The sequence below is a fragment of the Canis lupus genome, chromosome 20, assembly GCF_011100685.1.
Source record: "Canis lupus familiaris isolate Mischka breed German Shepherd chromosome 20, alternate assembly UU_Cfam_GSD_1.0, whole genome shotgun sequence".
NCBI classification, from domain to species: domain Eukaryota; kingdom Metazoa; phylum Chordata; class Mammalia; order Carnivora; family Canidae; genus Canis; species Canis lupus.
The window spans coordinates 9,661,933-9,679,563 of record NC_049241.1 but is presented as its reverse complement, the minus strand read 5'-3'; the positions used below and the strand labels follow the sequence as shown (position 1 = coordinate 9,679,563).

Genomic DNA, 17,631 nt, shown 5'->3' with positions numbered 1-17,631 from the left:
CACCCACTGGGGGGTTTGGAACGCATGCCCAGGCAGATAAGGAAGGACTATTGTCTATTTTAAGAGGGATCAGTTTGGGAGAGAGAGAGCTCTCCACTTCTCTCAAGCCAACTGTGAGCAGGACTGCCCTACAGTACTACAAAGATCAGACAATGAGAGAGACAGAGAGGACAGGATGTTCCAAAACAAGATAGAAAGGACAGACAAGAACAAGTTTGAACGGACAAGAGACATCAAATTAGAAGAGAAGAAAGTAACTGGCAATAAGCATCATGTTGTATCCTCACTATCTCCGACTCCTAAGGCCCCCAGAGGGTATCTGCAAGTCTTGGCTCCAGGCAAACTATCTTCACTCACTCCTGCTTCTGATCCTGCTGCCCTGTTGTGTGCTTCTCACTTACAAGCCTGAGTGGCAGCAGGTCCAGGATGAGAAGCAGCATCCTCTCGGTGGGAGGCAGCTGGGGACTGTTTGTATTGAGTGAATCATTCACTCTAGAAGCTGAGTACTTCCCCCCTCCCCCGCCCAGACTCTCAAACTGCAATTAATTAATCCTGGAGTGCTCTTCTAGGTGGGGTCACGGCAGTGAAATGCCACCCAGGCTCTGCCCTCAGACACTGAGAGAGGCAGCTTGTGTAACATGCTAGCTGCCATGGTGCAGCCCGGGCCACGCAGGGAAAGCTGAGGTTACCCTGGCTATTGGCACACAGCTTCCCTTTGTGGAGGATGACACTTGCTACAGGCGTGACAGAAGCATTTGTTCTACATGTCAAATCTTGTCAAAAGGGGAAATAATGTAATGAGTGCTTTCTGGGTACTCAACAGTGGGAATCTGGCAGTTTTCAGCACTGAATGAGTGTCTGTTGTGAAATACCCTCTCTTCTCAACCCCAGTGAATTCAGCTGGCTTGTACCATAACAGCATCGGGCACCCCGGATGTAGGCTGGCCCGAGCTTTCCGAGACAGAAAGGGAGGGAGAAGCTAGTGCCCTGACTGGGCACTTGCTTTATGCCAGATGTTGTACCAAGTGGTTTATAAAAATCACCTTAATTCACCTACTAACTCTGCAAGGTGGTCTCCTCATCCTTATTTTGCAGATAAGAATAGTAAACCCAGGGAGTCCGGTTCACGTAGTTGTTAAGTAGACAGTCAGGGTTGGAATCCAGACTCAGAAGCCAACATTTGCATTCTTGCTGTAAACATTATGGAGGCTTGTTCATTTTATTCATTGTCACTTTATTATTAACCTCCTGAGGATAAAGACTAGGTCTGTTCTCTCCCTGGGTGAAGTTTACTTGCGTTGTATCATCTAGTCCTCTCAATGTTGTTATCCTCATTTTACAGATGAAAAAGTAAAGCTCAGAGAGGTTAAGGAACTTGCCTAAGATCACACAGCTAATAAGCAGTAGAGCCAAGTTTGAACACAAGTCTGATTCTAGAGTCTGACTCCCTAACCACGTGCCCATTCCTTAGGTTATGGATATCTATATATCCAACCATGCCAGCTGAGAGGTGGTTACCAGTCAGGAAAAGAGCTCTCTAAAGAACATAGATTTCTCAAAGTCACAGGAGACACCCTGGATCTCTTTGAGACATATGACTTTGCTAGCATCTGTATCCATGGCAACCCCGAAGCCTTAAAAACACTTTGGTCATGAACTCTAACCCCTCACAGAACTGTCCTGACCCAGCTTTTGGAGCTCACCTTTGGAAACATCACAAATGAAAACCATGACAACAGTGGATTCTGAATGAGCGCCTATAAAAGTAAGTCACTTCTTGGATGAGACACAATATTAAAAATGTATTCCAAAGGGTCACATTTCCTCAGCCTGAAAATATCCAAAAATGGAGATAAGAGAGATAAATCGGAAGAAACAGAAAGATCGTATTCTATGATAGTTCTCCCTTCATTAATCCTAATTCTTCATGAGCTTGGAGAGATAGAGAAGTTTCCATGTGGATATATCAGGGGCTCCCTACCTTAACTCATATCCCAATAAGCCATTTTTTTTATTTCTAAAAACCTGTTTTTTTCTTTTTGGTTTGGTTTTGTATGCCTAGCATCTATTCTCTCTTCTGAGAGCACCATTCCAATGTTCTTGGAGGGGAACTACCATCTCTCACGTGTGTTCCAGGGTGCAGGAGAGGAGAACTCCAGTCCCAGTCCCAGGGGCATCTGATGTACGTAACCCCAGTCTCACCAATGGGCATGTTTTGTTGCCCTGGCCACAGGGAATTGATTCAGGACCTGCTCACAGCTCAGTCTTGGCCACAAAGAGAGCCTGCGGTTTCTGGGGGAACTACTGGGAAGGGCAGCTCTCCCTTCCCCTGTGTGTCCACAGCTGCAGGACACAGGGGCAGGCTGTGACAAGGACCCTGCCTGAGAGGGAAGCTCTAAGGTAGGATGGTGGGTGTGTATGAGGGGGGGGGAACTCCTGACTCTTTGAACCTCTTTTACCAGAGGAACAGGTGTAACCTCAGCTTTCCCTGTGTGGCCAGACTGGTGCCGTAAAAAAAAAAAAAAAAAAAAAAAACAGTTTGGTTCTTTGAAAATGGCTACCAAAAAATCCTAATCCTAGCATTAATATTAATGAGTAGAATCCAGGAGAGAGGCACAAATGGCCACTCCCTATCCTAGGGCACTGGACAAGGAGTCTAATACTAACCATGTTCCTCCTATGTCCTACACTCTGGGCCAACACTTCTCTTATTCTGAGGGCAACTATACTTGCTTCTACCCAAGGAGTCCTTCTTCCTGGAATAAATCTCTCTGCTCATTTCTATTAAGTGCCCTCCTACTCATCCTGCAAAACCCTCCTTCTCCTCCTCCTCTAGAGTTAGGAGTTGCCTCCTCTGGGCTCTAAGAGCACCAGCCCACATTTCTGCAGTCACCTCTACCATATTTCCTTGTTTTGTATCTGCCCATATGGTGATTTTTTTCTTTATTATCAAATTAAGAGATGTCCAATGTTTAAAAAAAGAATCCTAACAACACATGAGGGAATGAGATAAAAAGTGAGATAAATTCCAGTGTCTCTCCCTTGAGGTAAACATCATGAACACTCATGAATCCATTCAGACAATTCCAATTGCACTACAATAAAATGTTGGTCCCAGGACATGTGAACTCTCTCTCCTAGGACAGGGATTCGGCTCCACTCCTTCTGCAGTGGTACTGTGGAACCATTCAGTCTGCGTTCTAGCCCTGGCTCAAACATTTACTAGCCTGTGACTTGGGACAAATTAATTACACTCTCTGCACCTCACTTTCCTCATCTGTAAAATGAGATTTATAGTTGTCACCTATCTCACCAGGTTCTTGTGAGCATTAAGTGAGTTAATATATTTAAAGCACTTAGAACAGGGCCTGGCACATGGTGAGTGCTATGTAAATGTGTACCACTTTCTACTGTTGATCTCTATCTGCAGTGTCTAGCTCTAAACAAAATGTTCTGAGTACAGATGCATTTCTCTGCAGTAGGCATGTAGTTAGATGGACTCCATTGCTCCTCAGGGAGACTTCTGGCACTTTCTCACTGATATTTCCTCCCCATCATAGGATCCACCCTCATCACCACCCCTATTTATTGAGTTTGCATCATGGGTCAGGGTGTATCTTATCGTATTTTACCCTCCCGATATTCCTATAAAAAAAGTACTCATAAGTATTCATAATAGCATTATTCACCATGGCCAAAAACATGGAAGCAACCCAAAATGTGGAAAAACTTGGTTGAAGTTCCCACAACTAGTAAAAGGCATTGAACTCAAGCATGTTTGACACCTCAGCACACTATCTGCCCAGTGTGCCTGGTGCATTGTAAGTGTTTAATAAATACATGTTGGGTGGACAAAATAATAGAAAGCTATTGTAACGATATCCTTAATTTTCCCTCTGCTATGTTTAATCATGGCTTCCTGGAGACAGAGATGGCAAACTATGATTAAGGAAGAGTGAGATAGATGTTAGTACTATCCTTGTTCACTCCTGGCCCCCCAAGCCCCAAAGCAAGCAAAATCCTTGGAGCTGCCAGTCAGACACAATGTTCTGAGACCACGCACACCACACTGTGGACTGTACAAAGTGGAGTGCAGGCAAGTAGGGGACAGTCCCTCCCCAGCACATCAGCCACATGGGTTCTTAAAAGCAATGGGAATAAAAAAAAAAGATGGAGGAGTATCTGGGTGGCTCAGCTGGTTGAATATCTGACTCTTGGCTTCAGCTCAGATCAAAATCCTGAGCTGGTCATGAGATGAAGGTCATGAGATGAAGCCCAGTGTCAGGCTCCACATTCAGCGGTGAGTCTGCTTGAGATTCTCTCTCCCTCTGCCTCTCCCCTCCCCTCAAACAAGCAAATCTTTTTTTAAAAAAATGATGGAGATGGTCTGACGAAAAGCTGCAAGATAAGCTGTCACTGTACAGATGAAAAAAGTGAAGCCCAAGACACAGGGACTAATTCAATGCCCTCCAGCCCACTGGTGGTATAGCAGGGACTAGAACCAGACCTTACATTTCAGGTCCACATACTCAGCAGCAGGAAGACAGTGTAGCCCTGGAACCCTCAATATATACAAGGTTAAATCAGTCCTCCATGAATAGCTGCGTGGTCTTGAGCAAGTCACTTACTCTCTAGGGCACTCAGTTTCTCCACTGATAAAATGCAGATATTAAGTCTTTTATTTGGATTAGTAACAAGAACATTAAAAAAATTTAGTAAGCAAAATACAGCTAATGCAATAGAAGAAGTAGGCAAAAGAAACAGTTCACAAAAGAGGAAACACAGAGCCAAAAAAGATATATGAATTGATATTCAGTATCATTGGTGATCAAGGAAATGCAAATCAGAGCCACAATGGGAGATAAGTTTTTATGTCTATTAGCTCAGAAAAAATTTTAAATCTGACAATTCCAAACATTGCATTGGACAGAATATGAAGGTTCTCTTATACATTGCCAGGAAGTGTGCAAATTGGTGCAACCATTCAGAAAAACTGAGACACATAAGATTGTTCAAAGGTGACACTGTTAACAAGAGTAGAAGTCTAGCAACCACCCAAAAACTCATGAGTAGAAAAGTGAATGAATAAACTATGGGATATTCCCACAGTGTGATCTTCCAGAGCCATCACTATGGATAAACTACACAGAAGTATTCAGTTTGATGGATCTCAGCAAGGTATCACATTGAAATTGTGTCTAGCCTGCTAAGTGGCCTTTTATATAAAGCTAAAACAATTAAAATGAAATGTATGCATGTATCTTTATAACACACATGGATAGAATTATATGGAGAAAAGCCAGAGGGTGATAGAAATGGGGTTCAGGAAAATGGTGGCCTCTGGGATGAAATGAGAGAGGAAGCTGTACACACACATGTGAGTCCGTGTTAATGTCTGAGCTTTCGTTCTAAGCCCAGGGTCATGGGTGTTCATGGCATTATTAAAATATGTGATTCTGAGCATGTGTCATGAATCCAGAGTCACTGTCCTTTTAATTCTGGGAAGCTAAAGAGCAATGGTGACAAGGATTCCTTCTTGGTGGAGCTGCTGTGAGGATTCAGAATGGATGGCCCAGCTTCTGGGCACCTGCACAGTAACATCCAGCTCCTAGGTGGTGGTGGTGGTTCTATGTACTTGTGGCTCAAAGCAGCTTCAAGTGAGCTAAAGAAAACAAAATTCCTTTCACTCCGACTCCCTCTGCCTCATGGCTCCCCTGATTTTGTGTATCAGTGCAATCTTTCCACCCTCTTGGGTGTCTTGCTTTTACAGATCACACAGCTCTTGTCTGGTAAATAATAACCACTTAACTTCCAAAATCTTCAGCCAATGTTCTTTGAAGAGTAACCTCTTCAGAGCGCTGGGACATGCTTGCACTACCTTCCCTTCAGAAGGAACTCTCATAGTTGGGTCTCTGACACTGGCGTCTTGAAGGATTTCACATGGCCTGGACTTAGGTTTAAAAGAAAAACTGGCTTTCAGTAGAGGTGGGGGGAGGTGGGTACCTTGTTGACACTGCTCCCTCACCCGGCTGTAGGTAAGAGTTTTCTTTTTCCTCCCACACAACACAAGGAACAGAGAAGTCATTTAAGCCTTATAAATACTGGCAGGCTCAAAAAGCAAGTCGCCAGTCTTAAAAACAAGTCTCTGTTTCCTTTGGCTAATCTGCAAATCCAGTCATATTTTCAGATAAGAAGGTAAACAGAGGGTGGAGGAGATTAAGGAGGCCTGTCTTAGGCTAGTATCTTTATAGAGAGACTGCGAGAAGAAATGTTACTGGAGTCTTTCCCTTTCAGGGAAAAGGTTAGTAGCCAAGCCCAGAATAACCCCCAAACCTAGGAGGGTGGTAGAAATAGGCACTTCTCTCTCTACCTTCAAGACAAAACCAGAACACCAATGAATAAGGTGCCAGACACACTGGTGCCAGAGCCCAGTCTCAGGGTTTAGAGGCAGGGAACAGGGTGGAAAAGAAAATTGGTGGAGTCTGTAGTCTGTAGAACTGCCTCTACCCACTATTTAGATGGAATGGCTGCCTGGAGGGGTAACAAGTCCCCCATCTCTTAAAAAAAAAAGAAAGAAAAAGAAAATCCATGCCTTGTGGTAAGCCTCTCTTAGCAAGGATGCTGAGGAATGTTCTCCAGATGGTAGAACCAGATCAGAAGGTTGAAGCTGGAGAGGTAAGGAGGACAGGATGGAAACCCTCTGAAACTAAAGGCAGAAGCCAGCAGAACTCAGGAGGTGATAAGTTCATGGCTTTATGGCTTCTATAATATTCTCAAAGAAATATGTGACCCTAAGAAAAATAACGAACCAATAGACGAGGTGATCTTTAAGGTTTCTCCCCTAAACCCCAGGATCTAGGATCCCTTAGATCTCAGAATTCAGAGTAGGGTACAAAGATATTCTGTAAGATTTAAAGACGGATCCCTATGTGGCATGTGAGGTCCAGGATGGCAAGGATTTCTATGAGTTTCCTTCACTGTTTTGTACCACCAGCATGTACAGCAGTGGCTGCCATGTAGTTGGGAAACATTTGTTGATTAATGTGCGTGAATGAACCCTAGTCAAAGCCTCTACTTCTTTTCCTTAGGGACCCCTGGACAAATGAGGTCTCATCTGGCTGGCAGTGGTGATCCCTGGGCCTCAGCAAATGCTCATCTTTGGACCTTATCTGTACAAATTCAAAGAGTCTCCCTCATAATTCTAGTGATAATCTCATCGGAAATCTAATGTCAGCTCCTGATTACTCAGTCTGATGGGGCCACCCTGAAAACCCCCACCCCCAGCTCCCGCTCCTAGACTAGAGATAGAGAGAAAGGTGTTCGCTGTGGCCCTGGATGCCAGCTTCATAAAAGGCTTCTGCTGCCCTTGACTTCAAGCCTCCCCATGTTGCTGATACTGCAACCTCATTGTGTTGATATTGGTCTCTAAGGTAAAGAAAGCTTTACAGGGGAAATGTTTGGACCTGGAGATTCCTGTTTGCTCCAGGTGTGGGCTAATAGCCAGAATAATGAGCATTTTCATTCATTTCCTTTTAAAGTGCCACCGATAATGTAGCTAAGTGGACAGCTCCAAACCATTCCTACTGCTCAATTACCAAAACAAGTTTCTGAAATACAACTGATACTTCCTACCTCTGTGGAATTTCACCTAGAGGAAATGCCAAGAACTATATCCTTTTGAAGGCCCCAAGATCTTGAGGGGAAGAGCAAGGAGAGAAGGAGAAGAGTAGGGTAGGTGAGAAGGGAAGAGAGTGACAAACAGCAGAGGCTAATCTGAATTGCTAATGTCCACTTTTATAATGGCCTGCCACAAAGTTAAGCCTGTTAGGTACATTAGTTCATTAAGCCCTTTTGACAGCCCTGTGCGAAAGATTTTATTTATCCCATTTTAATTTTTTCTAAAGATATTTTATGTATTTGAGAAAGAGTGAGAGAGAATGTGTGTGCAAGCACTGGGTGGGATAGTGGGGAGGGGCAGAGTGACAGAGAATCTCAAGCAGACCCAGCACTGAGCACTAGCCCACTGCAGAACTCAATCCCACAACCCTGAGATCATGACCTGAGCCAAAATCAAGACTCAGATGCTTAAATGACTAAATCACCCAGGCACCCCTATTTACACCATTTTAAAGAGGAGAAAACTGAGGCCCAGAGACTTGTCCAAGGTCACCCAGCTGAGCTGTGACCGAGCTGGATTTATACTAAAGCCTGTGCTCTCTACCACCATTTTGCACTGCCTCTCTTTATGTCACAATTCTGCTCCTCCTTCTCTTTACCATATGTGTATCCTTCATCATTATGTGAGGATGGTTTGAGTTAAACTGTGACTCAGACCTGGAGAGAAGAGAAAGCAAGCCTAGGACACGAGGAACTCATGGTGGTTCTATATCAGTGGATTGTAGATTGTAAAAGTTAGAGATGGAGGTGGAACTTTGGGTAGGCCAGTGTGCTTGACCAGGGCCAGGGCAGGGTTTGAAGTGGGGGAAGACCATGCCATGACTATGTGTTGGAAACAGCATGCCAGTTGTGGCATGCCAACCCCCAAACAAGACGGACTCTGCTGTGTTAAGGAAGCCGTCTGGCCCATGGCATTCCCGGAAGGGGCAAGCCTGGCAAATCTCAACCTTGTAACCCAGTCTGGGAAGCTGGCCCCTGTTGGGTTTGGCAAGGAGGCATTTATGAGCTCAGCAGGAGAGAATGAAGAGTGTCACTGGTTTAGAGAGGAAGAATCTGTTGCACCAAGATGACAGCTGGGCCATCGCACAGAAGGGCTTGGCAGTGTGTCTGGGCTACCTTTGTTTCTGACACATGTGGTATAACCAAACTGGAGTCAGGCTCATCCATGGCATATTGGGGCTTAAAGCTCTGAAAATGATCCCTATAAATCTTATTACTCTAAGTGTGGTCCACAGACCTAGAAGCTCGTCATCCACCCGGATGGAATCTCAGATTCCACTTGAACCTGCTGAATTAGAATCTTTAAAGTCTGAGAAGCACTGTCTTAGAGTCTGCCCTGACCTAGGATCAGAATCTCTGGAGCCACATTTCTCAAATCTAACTGACATAGAAACTCCCCAGGTCAATCAGATACAGGCTGAAGTCTGAGAACAAATACAGAAAACCTTTGAAATGTCATAAGGACATCAATGGGGCATTTTAAAAAATATTTTATTTACTTGAGAAAGAGAGAGAGCATGCACAGAGGGAGAAGCAGACTCCCTCCCCACTCAGCAGGGAGCCCGATGCAGGCTTGATCCCAGAACCCCAAGATCATGACGTGATCCGAAGGTAGATGTTTAACCAACTGAGCCACCCAGATGCCCCTCAAATGGAGTATTTAAACCACAGCTTTCAGGTGCTTCTCCAACCCAGTAAATTCCCTTTGAGACAGCATGGAAATTATCATCTGCTGATTTGTGGTCCACCTACTTCTAAAAAAGGATTCATGACTGATTATGAACGGAGCAGGTGGTCAGCAAAGCAGCGTAACAAAATGGATTGCAGGGAAACTCCATAAGCCGACAACCCACTAAACCCTTTTCTCCACATCTGGGGTATTATAGAGCCTAAAATCCCACTGCTCGGTTATCCTTGTGCTTCTTTTTAAAATTACAAGTTTCTCTTGGCGGAAAAGGCATATTTACATTAAATTGTTGATGACTTTTCAAAGCCTGCTTTCCTGATGGCAATCCGTCAGTAAGTCCTGGCATTCTATCTCCAAAGAAAATCTCAAGTGTGCTATTTCTTTCCACCTCTGCTGAGCCATTGTGTCTCATTTGCATGCCTGCCAAGAACTTCCCAGCTGGTCTCTCTATTCCTACTTCTGTCCCCTCTGATCTCTGTTCTACACAGCTCTCAAAGCGGTCACTGAAGGATGGAAATCTCATCATGTCATATCCCAGCCAAAAGCCAAAAACTGCCTGTATCAGTTTCCTTTGGCTTCTGTAACAAATTGCCACAAAAGTGGTGGCTTAAAATAACAAAATTTATTATCTCACAGTTCTGGACTGGAAGTCCAAAATCTGTATCACTGGAAGTCCAAAATCTGTATCACTGGGTTAAAATCAGCACATCAGCAGGACCATGCCCTCTCTGGAGGCTTTAGAGGACAATGTGTTCTTTGCCTCCTCCAGCTTGGGGAGGCTGCCAACCTTCTTCAGCTTGTGGCCACATCACTCCAGTCTCTGCCTCCATGGTCACAGTGCCTTGTCCTCTTCTGTCTGTCCACTCTCCCGCCACCTCCTTTTTCATAGGGATACATGGGATGGCACCTCCCCATCTCAAGATCCTGAATTTAATCATATCTGTACAGTCTTTTTTGGTCATATTAGAAAACATGGATAGTTCCCACACTAGGATGGACTATCTCTGGGGATCATCAATCCACTGCACCTAATAAAATCCAAAATCTGTACTGTGGCCACTAAAGTCCCATGTGACCTAGTCCTTGCCCAACTTTTAGAGCCTATTCTACTCCTCTTTCCTCATTTTTCTGGCCCACCCCTCCAGTCTGCTTTTAGATCTTCAAGTCTGTGCCTACCACGGAGACTTTGCTCTTGTTATTTCTTTTGCCTGCAGTGCTACCACTCTTGGCCCCATTTGCTGAATGAATGAATAGATGAATGAATGAATTGATGGATGAATGGATGGATGGATGGATGGATGGATGGATGGATGGATGAATAAATGAATAAGTGTCTTTTTCCTAAAAACTCAGGAAACAAGATGGTGGGGAAAGTAGAGACAGCAGTATGGGTAGAAATTAACTTCATCTACATCTCAATTTTGCCTAGAAAGTTGTTTGGCTAAAGATGCTTCCACCTACTCTTTTTTCAATTGCCAAATACCTCAAAATATCCACAGCTCTTAGGCACTTGGAAGCTTCCTAGAAAGGAGTAGCTTTAAATGGTTGTAGCCAAGTTAGAAAGTTGGAACTGGGTATTGATAGGAATAATGTCACATGGAAACATCCCCTCTCTCCTCGTTCTGAAGAAACAAGACAGTCCAAGGTATACAAAGCTATTTTGACTTCCAGCAATGATTTTGATGGTGTTTCTTCTTCTAGTGGTCAATGAATATTCATTGTTGATTTTAGTAGCAATTTTATGAAGGCCACCGCTAATGGCTGCATCCTGCCCTGGAGACAGTATGCCTGCCAGTGGTTAAATGACCTTTAATTATCTCCTGCCTCTGAGAGAAGGTCTATCATTAAATGGAATTTCTTGCACACTATTATGATGAAAATGTAAATAGAAGTTCTTTCTGCCTCAGAAAGAAGGAGTCTGAGTTCTGTATAGTTATATAAATTAACAACAGTCACTACATTATATGTAGTAGGTGGTCTAGAGTGATCAACACACTTTCTTCCAGTTTTCCTGGGTCTTTCTCCACTAGTACAGTAAATCTTGAATCACAGGAAACCCCTTAGTCTCAGATACACTAGGACTACTGGTTGCCCAAGTGGTAGCTAAAAAGCCTATCCCTAACACTTGAAGGAGCCAGGGTAAAAAGATACTAGAAGAGGCCCATGAGGTATGTATCTAAATATACAGAAGTTATAAATCAAACTAAAACACTGCCCAATAAAAATGTTCTATCCTCCTATCATGACAAATGTCCGCAAAACAACCCGGAAGGCTGGGTTTGAGTTCCAAGCTCTTAGACTCCCCTCTGGCTTCTGGTCTGTCTCCACTTTCCCTTCCTACTCCTAGCTCTCTACCCCACACCCCAAACCCCAAGAGGTCTTGCTCCATCCTATAAGCAACTACATCTTGGTTTCCCCCTGGGGCCTAGAAGTAAACTGTGACAAGGCCATTCTTGGAGGAGAATGGCCTTAGGGCAGAGGAACACCCAGTTCTAGAAATGGGATTGGAGCCATTTAAGAAGAGAATTCTGAGGTCATGGAACCTAAACCTAGCCTGGAAGGGATAGGTGGCCAGAAGAAGGAAAAGAGTGGAATCTACAGGACAGGAGTCACTCTTTCTGGAGTCTAAAAACCATACTGGAAGTCACCACTCTCTAGAGTGTCCATGAAATTAAAATATGTTAGATAATTTCCAATTTCCAATTACACCACCAGGTCCTTGTGGGCAGAAGGCTAGAGTTGTTCAACCCAGAGAAATAATGTCTGAACAAAATGTTATGGATGCCCTGAGACTGTTCCTAGAAAGAACTGAGGACCTCACTAGAGAAAACAAAATTACAGTACAGTACAGCAGAGAAAAGAAGTCACGTAGCAAAGAGAAAGAACTACTTAAATAACGGCTCTCTTACCTGGAGATTGATAAGAAAAGTGTCTGCCAGAGAGAAGAGACTGGGAGCTTGAATGTCATCCTTCTGAGACCACGCTAAGGCAAGATTTCTGTTTTCCTTCAGGGGATTTACTTTGATTGATGATGCAGATTGTGGTCCAAGTATCAGTAGGTAACAAGTATTGCAAGCTAAAAATGCCTCGTGTGCTCTTGTAGTTTTGTTCATATGAGCATAGTGAATAGCAGGCAGCCAATATTACATAATTAACAGCACAGAGGTGATATGAGGATATGAGATGGCAAAAAAGATCATGAAAGTAGAAAATACTGATGTCCTGTTTAAAAGTATCATGTCAGATAAGTTAGGTTTAGATAATCTCTCTGCAATTTACTAACAGTGAGACCATAGGTGAGTTACTTCACATATTTGAGCCTTGGTTTTAATTCCTAAGCAAAATTGGGATCAAATACTACATGCAGGAAGTCTGGGGGGCTCAGTCGGTTAAGCATTTGCTTTTGGCTCAGGTCATGATCCTAGGATCCTGGGGTCAAGCCCTGCATCAGGCTCCCTGCTCAGCAGGGAGTCTGCTTCTCCCTCTTTCTCTGCCCTTCCCCTTACTTGTGCTCTCTTTCTCTCTCAAATAAATAAATGAAATCTTTAAAAATAATAAATACTACATGTGACTAGTATGAGGAATAATTGAGATAAAGCAAATAAGGAACCCAACCAGTGTTTGTAACATTTTAAGTATTCCAAAATACTACTTCCTAAGGGGAAGAAAAAAGATGGTAGTGGTGGTGCTGATGGTAGTTGCAGTATTACACTAGTAGAGCACTACTACTTGATGTCAAGAAGAAGTAATACCATTGTATACCAATATGGGATATAGGCAGATTAGCTGGATTCTGAAGCTCCTGGTCCTTAAGTCTAAAAAGGAGATTCTTTGATGATAATTAAGACATCGGGCAAAAGAATCCCTTTGAATAAGGAGGTGATACATGGACTAGACCTGTGGTAATTGCAGAACACCAAAAGAACTGACAGGGAGACACATGGAAACATGACTCACTCGTGGCTTCATTGAGAATACATGGCAAAACTCAGCAAGTGCCAATGAGCACAGAATCATCTCCAACCACGTGGGAGACACCAAGAGAAGCTGCTGAGGGAGCTAACCATCGTACTCACAGTTGCACAGACTCAAGCTGAGTCATCACAGCAATTCAGTAATATCTCAAGTGATAGAAGACGGATCACTCACGGGCAAGCCTGAATCACCACCACTACAAGCAACTATTCTCATCCCCAGCCAAACTTAGGTACTACTCAATGCGTATATGAATCATTTCTAAATTAAGCATGAAGATTTCCAAATTATCTCAACATGATCTAACATCTGGACAGGAGATATTTATTATTGAGTTGGAGGAGGGGACATGAGGAGAGAGAAAAAATAGAGAGAAGGCTATGTTCTCTAAGAAAACTATTTTCTTTTGAAATATGGAACTATTTTTGCAAAAAAGACTGACTCACTTTATTTTTTTAATCACCAAAAAGGAAATAGAGTGTGTGTAATAGACTGCTTTACACTAAATAAAGACATCATGTGGACATGAGGCTTTCTAATTTGGTTTTATATTATTCTAACTGCATTAAAAATGTACACACGAATATAAGATTGATTCATTTCTGGGTTGGATTGCCTAAGGTCTTTCTGCTGTTACAAATAACTTCCCGCAAAGCTTTCTCATGCCTTCTGGGATGTAGGAACGTAGTTCACCCCATGATGCTCTCTGACCTGGTCACCCCAAGTTCTTGTTCTTTTTCCCATGGGCTGTGAGGCTCACTGAAGAGCTCTTGATTCTTCGGGAGGACAGCAGGAAGATCCAAAGGCTCTCCTCACCCCAACTTCTCAATGTCTTTTGTTACAAGTTTTCTACTTCCTGGGCTCAAGAATGTTCTTGGTTATTACCGTGAGCTGTAGAATCAGACAGACCAGGATTCAACTCTTTGCTCTGCCACTTCACCCTATGTGACCACAGACAAGCTGTTTATCCTTTTTGAGCCTCAACTTCCTTGTCTGTGAAATGGGGATACTAAGTCCTTAACTCAGGAAAGATTAAGTGTGACCATCTTTGTAAAGGACTTGGCTCAGTGGCTGGCTACATGGCAAGAGCTCCCACAAATGTTAGTTCTTATTCTTTCTAACAGATGAGTGCTAGGAATTATGTATTTAGACATCCAGGACCTGGAATCTGATGCTTTAGGCAATAGAAAACTGTAATCTCCAGCCAAACTGAACTTCTTTTGCTTTGGGGCCCATGCTTTTCCTATCATAATTCCCCATTCATCACCTTTTGTTATAATTGCTTGTTTAAAATCTGTTTTTTCCAGGAGAGTAGATTCTGTGAATCTTTTTTCACTGCTACACGTATGATACCCAGCCCAGCTCTTGGTATAGAAAAAGATGTCCAAAAGATATTCATTGCATGACTGAAAGACTGAACAGCCAATGGACCAATGAAGTGACAGACCAAATAATTGCTAGAACCACAGACCAAACGATGAATGACCAACTGAGTGATTCAATGAATGAAGGAATGAACATATGAACGAATGATGGAGACTGGTCATGTAAATTCAACTGGATATGAAAATATTGTCCTAGCATGACAACAGATGAGACTATTAAATATAGGATTTTAACTTGGAAAATGTAAGGTCTTTAGGAGGATATATAATACTTGTTTTTTGAATATCTTAGAATTCAGTTCTTCCTCCACCCCCATCAATGATAGGATGGGTGATAATACACTACTGGAAAACATTACTCATTCCACACTCACATGGCCCTCAAATTGCACATCCCTCCCACTCTCCATCATGAACCAGAATCTGCTTGACAGTTTCTGGCCTCAGCGTGTCTATCTATGTCAGATGACATCATGGCCCAACCATGTGTCTTGGGCTGTGAGAACAACTTGGGGAAATCAACAAGAAGTCCCAGATCTTTTGATGCCTAATTTCTGATAACTAAGAATCTTTCCTGAAATCTCCCATCCACCCCTTTCTTCTTGGTGAGCTCATCTTGTCTTTCCAGAAAGGCTGATCAGTGGCAAGGCATTGCTGGACTTCGTCAGGGGGATTTGGTGTCTTCATACCTTGTTCATCAGCCACAGGACACACTCATCTTTCAAGAGTTCTGGAATTCTGCCCATGAATGTCTGAACATTCTGCTGCAATCCCAAAGGACCTCTTAGAATGTACATGTTTAGTCACAGAAGATCCAAGCTGTTTTTAAATTAAAACCTGCCTCGAATGAACATAAAATGACCAGTGAGCTGTATTTTGACTATCCTCCTAAGAATCTTGTGACTGTAACAACACAAATAGAACACTCGTTAATGCCATTTTCCTGGTGTAAGGGAAGGGGAGAGACTACCAAATGCAGGCTGATGAAAACCATAAAGGTCACTAGGAAGATTTTCTAAAAGAACCAAGTGTGATGGCTACTTGCCTGGAAATTAGTAAATAATAATTATGCAGTTATGACATCTTTTCTATGTCAGGCAAGAGACTGCATACTTTCTATACATCAGCACATTTAATCTGCCTGGAAGTACTATGATATTGGTATTAGTGCTTCTATTGTACAGGTAGGTAAGTTGAGTTTCCAAATAGGTGCCCATGCAGGGATGAGAACCAAATGTGCCTGACTTCAAACCTGATGTTCCTACCCCTCCAATAGGCTGCAACACAGCACCTGAGATAAGGGAAAGCATGACTGCTGACAAAGTGGAATGGAACTGTAGAATATAACTTAGGCAGGACAAAACAGTACCTGAAGTCTAGAGGGGAAAAGACCTTGTGAACACATGACCAACAGTTTTCCAATAGATCAACTGTCATCCTATAAGAAAGGGAGAGCCCTTCCAATAGATCACAAAGGCTGGAAAGAACAGGTAGGGTCTAGGAAGACAGATGGAAGCCAAGGTGACACAGAACTCTGTAACAGTGAGAGATGTTCACAACTGAGAGAATGAGTTCTTGAACACGGGAAGTGTCCAAGCAGAGGGTAGGTGCTAAAACAGTGGATGGTATACCTTTGAGGTCCTGGCCCTCTGTCTGAATTGGGTAGATGTCCACTAACCATCTGAGAAGCTTACCCCTATTTGTGCCCAATCACCATCTGCCACAAGCATGCAAGTAAAACCATGTCTGCAGAAACAGTCTAACACAAGTTTTATCTCCCTGAGGCTACAGGAGGGAATCATGGGAACTGTTACTCTGAATCTCTTTGTGATAAACAAGGAAGAACTGGGGGACATTGGAAGGGAGAGAAATCTTGGGAGAGGAAGGAAACCATGGGTATTACTTTGTGCCAAGCCATGGGTTGGGTGCTTCACACATGCTTCCTCATAAAGCAGGGTGCTGCTGTTTGAAAGTAGGGCTGATCATTTCCATCCTACAGCTAAAATAGTTAAGAGGAAAAAGTTAATTTGCCCATAGCCACATGGCTAATAAATAGGATATAACCAAGGCTCAAACTCAGATATGCCTGACTTCAAAACCCTCATTCTTTTCTCAATGGTTTGCTGCCAAACCCAGTGAGGGAGTTTGGGCAGGATATTGAGAGAAGGTGCTTAGGACAGGTGGATTTGGATGAGCAGAAGAAGAATAAGAAGGCTGCAGAATGCAGTAAAACACAAGAGAGTAGGTCAGAATTTGATGCTCAGACAGGCAATTTAATCACTGAGCAAAGGCAGGCAACAGAGAGGAAATGGATCAAGCCAGACATCATCTCTTTCACATAGCATTCTACTTTTGACCTTGAACCCAAGCCATAGAACTGGTTCCAAATTACGAGTGATACAAGTTCTTAAATAGAACCTCAGACATTTTAATCTGAACAAAACCCATATATGTCAACTTTGCCCCAAGGGTAATATACAGAAAAATATACATTTTTTTTCTCCAGAGTATCCCATGATTTCAATATCCCATAAAGAGATGTTACCAGGTAACATAGGTTCATAAGGCTTTGGAAAATTAAGATGCCAAGATGGTAAACAGAATGGAAAATGTGATAATGAGAAAAGATGATAATAATGGCTTTAACTGTATTGATTTTTATCTCCTGTCTCCTGGGAAACAGGGGTGCTACAATGCTCCCTTCAATCCCTGGCTGTTGGGGTTGAATAGACCTAATTTTCTTCCATTATCTAGCAAATACAAAGTTATTCCAAAATAGAATTTTATTCTAAATGGTCCCCGTTATTAGATTGTTGAGGGACACCTACAATTAGACCACAGGTGTTAAGTGTGTATGTGTGTATAGTCGAGGGGCATGGAGGGGAAGTTTATTTCTATCATAGGGAT

The 17,631-nt window shown here is 43.0% G+C and overlaps 1 long non-coding RNA gene across 1 annotated transcript; it reads left to right on the top strand.

Annotated features, from left to right (window-relative positions):
• The first annotated feature begins 1,730 nt into the window (after positions 1-1,730).
• LOC111091246 lies at positions 1,731-17,325 on the top strand. The gene is made up of 3 exons (XR_005374630.1): positions 1,731-1,765; positions 2,063-2,182; positions 14,647-17,325. It is a non-coding gene; the product is annotated as an uncharacterized LOC111091246 (long non-coding RNA).
• Positions 17,326-17,631: the final 306 nt, after the last annotated feature.